Source organism: Colobus angolensis, unplaced genomic scaffold (assembly GCF_000951035.1).
Source record: "Colobus angolensis palliatus isolate OR3802 unplaced genomic scaffold, Cang.pa_1.0 Scaffold48, whole genome shotgun sequence".
In the NCBI taxonomy this organism is placed as follows: domain Eukaryota; kingdom Metazoa; phylum Chordata; class Mammalia; order Primates; family Cercopithecidae; genus Colobus; species Colobus angolensis.
Window position 1 is genome coordinate 1,518,435 of NW_012118265.1, and position 7,666 is coordinate 1,526,100.

The 7,666-nt window shown below is 35.7% G+C and overlaps 1 pseudogene; it reads right to left on the reverse strand.

Annotated features, from left to right (window-relative positions):
* Window positions 1–3,826: 3,826 nt before the first annotated feature.
* On the reverse strand, window positions 3,827–4,790 carry LOC105523878 (annotated as a pseudogene).
* Between the last annotated feature and the right edge of the window lie 2,876 nt (window positions 4,791–7,666).

A 7,666-nucleotide genomic window follows, 5' to 3' on the forward strand; every position in this document is an offset into this window, starting at 1 on the left:
AACATTAGAGATCAGAGCTCTGCATAAAGTTAGTGTTTGATATGTGAAATACGAATATTAAAAGCTTTTCAAAAATTGTTAAATAACTGTAACATTTCAGAATTTTCTGGGTTTTATTTGCTCCCAAGAAAGAGCTAGCAATTTGTTAGAATTAAGAAGCACTTATCACTAAATAATTATTCTCTCTAGTATTCACATGAGAGTGGCCGGAGAATGTGATGCCATCATTGTGACAGCCTGACTTCACCCCTCCTCCTGACAAGATCCCAATTTGAGTGTCTGCTTCAGCTTTTGGATTAGAAAAGTCCACAGTTTTCTGTCGTCATTTGTACCTCATCATTTCAACTGTGAGCAAAAGAGAGACCTGAAAGGAAGCTGACATTTTCTCAAGAGAGTATCAGATGTAATGAATCAAATTTAACTCAATATCTCACTTTCTTAGGAATATTTAGTCATTTCTCTGCTACGGCAAATGCAATTGATTGGAAAGCAACTGAGAAATGAGACTAAACACATTTTCTGTGGAGTAAAATGTTTCTAAATATTCCATTTTACTGACACAGAAATGCTAAACGGCTCAAATTTTTCTTAATCTGGATTAGAAAATAACTTTTGCATTTCCCCAAAATTTTTCCTAAGATGGTTGTTATTTTATAATTTTAGGGCTCATTTTATAAGTTGTGTGAGCAAATAACAATATATGTATTGCTCACTCTAAGCAAATTTGATAGATTATGAGATTCAAGATTAGCAGTCAGATACATTATGGGTGATTTATGTATGACAAAGGATTAATCACAAGATTTATTTTAAAATTATGCACATATAATATGCTTTTATAGACAGCAATACCATTACACACAACTTCCAATGAGCCAGAAACAATGTAAGAATGTGCCTATCCTGAAATTTTTTCAAAAATGAGAGTTTAATAAGGATTTCAGAAAAGTAACTTTAGCTTCTTTTTCTTCTCTTTCATTGGCTGACATTTTTTCAGGTATACAATTATCGTGTGAATGAAAACTCTAGTTCATGGCACATGGTAAATGTTCAGTAAACAAATGTTAATTTAAAAGTTGAATAACGAAACTTGAAAAAATTATTTATTTAAATAAGAAAATGTTTATAATCTAAGTGATACTTGTGCTGTTATATAAAAATCATTTCCTCATTTGAAAATAGTTTTGTGTTATGCTTAATATTACACACCTTTGCCTATACGTGACTGTAAAATAACAGCTCTTTATTTTAGAGGCATTCCAAAGCTGCAGTTTAAGTTGATATTACATATGCATATCCTTCTGCTTTGAAGAGAATCAATTTTTCATGTAAAAGCAACTTTACCAACAACACCAATACCAACACCATCATCAGCTTATTTCCTGAACCGTTGCAATAGCTCTTTACCTGATACTCTTCCCTCTAATCTCCCCCTACTCCAATTCAACTTTCCACTGAATGCCAGGTTAACCTTCCCAAGATCCTTCATGTAATACATTTTAATATATTTTAAAATAAAAAAAATCATATATATTGCTAGAGGGTATACATTAATTTTTATAGTTCCCTCAATTTTCTGTGATACAAAGGTATCACAGAAAGGGGTTGGGATAGATGGAGATTATGAGAGACAGCAAGTATAATTTCATCACAGAGAGAAATAATAAAACATTGTATTTCTGAGTCAACTAAACTAACCACGAAGAATAATTCTTGGTATCTCAGAATATTCCTATAACTTACATACATATAAATCTGCTTACTCATTTCTGTTCTCCCTACCTCCAAAAGTGTGATTGCAGTCAACTAAAACTATACATAGGGATAAATATCCATAAAATAGTTGACTTCTTGCAGGTACACACACATCCACAGAAATATACTGTAGTGGTTTATGGCAAATTAAGTAATGAATTTAACTAAAACCTATGGAGTTTTTTTAAGAGTTTAAAAAACTCCTATGAGCCACTAGTCAATTACTTATTCTTTCAGTTCAGATTTCATAGCTAACAGTGTTTTCACGTATTATTATCTCTCTTGTTCTGTCTCTCTGGGTCTCTTTTATTTATAGCTCAGAGTGTGAATCACATGATAGGAAACAGGGCAGTTTTTGTTCTTGGAAAAATTGCTTTCTGATCTTTTAAGCATGATAGTGATTAATTTATAAAAAGCCTTTTGTCTGGAGAGCTCAATTTTATTTTTATTCCATTAAGGTTCTGCAAGCATTTGATGTTGTTATTGTTCACAGAATAATAGAAAAAATAATGTAAATGTAAAAAATTATTCTTAAAGAAATGAAATAATGGCCTATTTTAGAAAGATCAGAAGCCTTCCTGATTGGGGGGGGATATATATAATACATTTAGTATAAATTAAATACAAAGGTTATATTTAAAATAGGTAGCAATCTGGGAAAACTTCACTGTTGCAGTAAAATAAGTGCATTTATTAATACGATTTTAAAGGTCCTTTATTCTAAAATTCTAATATAGACTTTTCTCCAAACTCTTACATCCTCAACTAGTAAAAAGCATATTTTATGATTTTCTATTTCCAGTTTCTGCCTATTTCTTCACGTACAGCAATATTGTGAAATTTCACACATTCACACACAAAACATTTTTTAAACCTAGTATTTAAAAATATCAACCACATCTAATCAAGTCAGGTTGATTCTTCAGAGGCTGAATACCATAATGGTTAAGATTATGGGCTCCGATTTTGAATCCTAAATGTTTCACTTACTAATTATTTACTTTAGGCATTAGATTAACCTCTTCGTGCCTCATCTTCCCTCATCTGAAAAACAAGACTTTATGTATAATAGCATGTAACTATAAAAGATTAAATGCAAAGAACAGTGCTGCCACATGGTATGTGCTCACTACATTTTAGTTATTATTTATATCAGCCTGGAAAATTTTTGTTTAATAATTAATTCTGTGTGTTCAGGGATTATCTTTCTAACTAACTTTGCCTACTTTTACTAAGTGCCTTATGTAAGCAAAGGCTTGGTAAATATTTTAATGATGATAGAGAAGAAAATTATCATCATTTAGGCTCAGTAATCTAGGAAATTGATTTAAGCCATAGTATCATACATAGTAAAGTAATATTTCTTTTATTCAAGAGAATGAAATCATTTATTGATTACACATGATAATGGATTATACACAAACTTTATTCCCATCTATAATGTACCTGGTACAATTATTCAATTTAGATATATTGCATAGGATGCGCCAACAATCATTTTTATAATCATTAATTCCATGATTTTGCTTGGGTAATCTCTTTTACCCAAGTAAACAGTAACTATCAATTCAACTACACCAAGGTTTCTAAAGACAATGGCTTCTCCACCCAAGCAGGTTGTGTGTAAATTCCAAATAGAACCTGGCATCACCGTGAAGGAATTCTAACTTCACACTGTTCAGGAAATTTACCAAGATGACTTCAGAGTAGACTAACTTTACACAGCACATTAAAAAAAAAGACGTTCATTCTGTGTCATGATTAGACTATTACATTTAGCAATCAACAGCATGGGTGCAAATATATGTGTGTGTGTATACATATACAACCTTTGTTGGAATGCTTTATACTTTCCACAGAACAGAAACTAAAATAACCTGTTATACAATTAGTCACAAATATAGTCCTCGAGGTTTTTGCCCATACACATGAGTATTTATTTAAAACATGACTTCTCTGTACAGCTAGGCCCTGCCACCACTGTGCTTGGCTGAGTTCACAAAAATGTTATAACCTATAGCTTCCCTGTCACTTCTCTGGCTCTCCTTTCCTCCTAAGCTTTGTTTCCTAATTAAAATCTTCTGCCACTGCCATAGCTACTGCTGTTACTGGAACTGCCATAGCTACCTAGGTTTAGTGGTTTGGCAAAGTATTGGCCTCCACCATCATAGGGGCCAGAGCTTCTGTCTCTAAAGTTTCTTCCCATCAGGGTCCAAAATTTGAAGACTGATTGCTGTAATTGCCAAAATCATTGTAGCTTCCACCACCTCCAAAATTGCTTCCATCATTACCAAATCTGTTATAGCCATCCCCACTGCCACCATATCCACCACCACCACCATGGCTGCCACCAAAGCCACCACGATCACTGAAGTTCCCTCCATGACCAAAGCTGTCATTCCCACTGAAACCACCTCCACGACCACAACCAAAGTTTCCAGAACCACTTCGACCTCTTTGGCTGGAAGAAGCACTAAGCCATCTCCTGCTTTGACCGGGCTTTCCTAACTTCACAATTGTGGCCATTCACAGTACGGTATTTCTGAACGATAGCTTATCCACTGAATCATGGTCATCAATGGTTACAAAGTCAAAGCCCCTTTTCTTGCCATTGCCTCAGTCAGTCATGGTTTCAGTCACTTCAATTTTTCTACGCTGTTCAAAATCATCTCTTAGGTGATGCTCTTCAGCATCTTCTTTAATAACACCAACAAATATCTTTTCCACAGTTAAATGGGCACCTGGTCTTTGAGAATCTCCTCTTGAGACAGCTCTCTTTGGTTCCACAACTTTCCATCCACCTTGTGTGGTCTTGTATTCATGGCTACATCCACCTCCTCCACAGTGGCATAGGTGGCAAACCCAAAGCCCATGGCGTGCTTGGTGTTTGGATCTCTCATTACCACACAGTCTGTGAGCGTTCCCCATTGCTCAAAATGGCTCCTCAGGCTCTCATCAGTAGTTTCAAAGCTCAACCCTCCAATGAAGAGTTTCCTCAGCTGTTTGGGCTCTTTAGGAGACTCTGACTTAGACATGACGTCAGGGAGAAGAGAGACTTCAACGATGCTTCCTTGGCAGTGTCCACGGTCAGAAAGGAACAAGTTGATGAACATATCTCAGCAATATTTCTTAATATTTGAAAAAGTTATGTGTTTTCGCAGATTATTTTTTCTCTCCTATTAAAAATTTCATTTAGAACTTTTTTTTCAAGTGTTTCTTTCAAACTAGTGCTGATTTTCAGTAAAACTATGGCTATTATCTCTACTTCAACTGGCAATGTTTTCACACATCACATTCTCAGAGTCTATATATTGATGACTTTTAAAGAAAATCTTTTAGCTATCTCTTAAGAAAAACAATATTAAAACTGAGGTTACTGACCAGGCACAGAGGCTCATGCCTGTAATGCCAGTACTTTGGGAGGCCAAGTCAGGAGGATTGCTTTAGGCCAGGAGTTTGAGACCAGCCTTGACAACATAGTGAGACTCTGTCTCTACAAAAAATAAGAAAAGTTAGCCAGATGTGGTAGTGTGCATCTGCAGGCCTAGCTACTCAGGAGAGAAGATCACTTGAACCCAGGATTTTGAAGTCATATGAGCCATGATCATGTCACTGGATCCCAGTGTGGCCAAAAGAGAGAGACCCTGTCTCTAAAAGACAAAACAAAACAAAATCACAAAAAACTACGTGATTAAAGACTACAAATTGGAAGAAATTATATTCAAGCCTCCAAATGAAGATAAGACACTCAGTGACTTAAAACACGGACAGGCATGGGAAGCACAGATAGGCAAAAGGACCTTTGAGCCATTGCTCAAAAACACACAACTTGTTTTATTGAATAAATCACTATTTCTTTGAAGTTTAAAATGTGTCATGTTAGGCACAGTTGGAAAATTTGAATATTTTAAAAGTATTTCAGGTCATTTTGCATTTTTATTCCAGAAGCAAACACAAATACTTTAATTTGATGTTGAAAAACCACAATGGGCACAAATCTCAATCCTTTTAGCAAAGATTAGATTTTTAGATTTAGTGTGTAGGAAAAGTAAGAGAAAGAAGAGTTTTCTAGTGTATCAAACTGTTATTTTTTAATTTGTCTTCAAGAGTATTAAAGGTTTTCACTATGGAATCTCTAGTTCAATGATATCTGAATTACCAGAAAAATATATGTAAAGTCACTGGAGGACTTTGAAAGCAAAGATATGAGATACAAACCCATTTTAAGCCTGCAGATGACCCGAGGGTTTATAGAACATTATTCAGTAATGTTTAGTATTTTATTGTGCCAGAGTTTCCTTAGAAAACATTTACGCAGTGTAAATGGCACATCCAAGAGAAAACTGTAGCTGTTCACAAACGAAGTTGGATTTACCTTTTTAGTAACTTAAAAATTCCCAAACTCTAACCATTTTATGATTTTAAAATACCAATGCTCATCTCCAACAGTCACAGAGTTACTGAGGATTAAGTGTTGAAAAACGTTGTGCTAGGATTTTGAAAGGTGCTTCAATTCATTTTTTGGACATTTCTATCTCTCGGGAGACAGTGGGGAAGAACAGTGTTGTTGAGAGACAGAGATAGTGACTACAGATGGCAGGATGAGTAGGGAGGAGACTGCCCATATCCTAAAGAGAAACTGAGTGAAAATAATGGCTGAACCTCTTGGAAAGGGACCAGCTTTCACATTTCTAAGTAAGATTTACAAGACTTAATTACAACCTTCTGTGGGAAGTAAGGAAGTAGACAGAATCAAGTATAATTTCAGAATTTTATTTTGGAAGAGAAGATATTTGATTGGGCTACTTTATTGAAAAAATAAAAGAAATAAAAGGAAGGGGATAAATGAGAAATTTCTATTTGGACATAATTTTTTAAAGATGTTCTGAATAGGGATGGCTAATGAGCAATTGGATAGGTACAGAATAGTTTTAAAGGAAAGTATATCTTGATATAAGAGTTGAGAAAGTATAGAAATCAGTAAATATATTATTATCTCAAGTGCAGCAGTGAAAAGAAATAAGAAAGGGAGTTACAAGTAAAGGCTGTTTTGTTTTGTTTGTTTTGTTTCTATTTGATTTGGGTGTTGTGGAAGGCAGAATTCTAAGATGATCCCCAATGAATCTCACACTTGCATAATCCCCTGGTATTCAAGTGTGAATAGAGCCAGACAGTACAATGATATGGTGCTGTCCTGATTATGTCACATGGTACTTTATATGGTAACAAGATTATCGGGGGTGGGTGTGACCTAATCAGGGAAGTCTTTTGGATGCACAGTTTCTCCAGCTGTCCTCCAAAGAGAAAGTCAGTGAGATGACTTTCAATTTGCCTGGAAAAAAAATCAAATATCCATACTGTGAATGACCTGTGGAGAGGTCACACGGCAAGGACTTGGAGGCAGCCTCTAGGAACAGCCTCTAGTCATCAGCCAACACGAAAGCAGGGACCTCAGTACTACAACCTCAAAGAACTAAATGTTCCCAACAACCTGAATAAGCTTGGAAGAGAATCCTGAGGCTCACATGAGATGGCAACCTTGACTGACAACTTGATTTCAGTCATGAGAGACCCTGAGCAGAGAACCTCACCAGGCCATGTGAGACTCGGGTCCACATCAATGGTAAGATATGAATTTGTGTTTGGTTTTAAGCTGTTGAGTTCGTGGTAATTGTTATGCAGCAATATAAAGCTAATAGAGGTGTTTTATTTCTGTTTTATTTTTACTCTATGGTGGAGGGTGAGGAAAAGGCTCAGAATAAAAGAAAGACATTGGCCGGGTGCGGTGGCTCAAGCCTGTAATTACAGGATTACAAGCCTGTAATCCCAGCACTTTGGGAGGCCGAGACGGGCGGATCAGGAGGTCAGGAGATCGAGACCATCCTGGCTAACACTGTGAAACCCCGTCTCT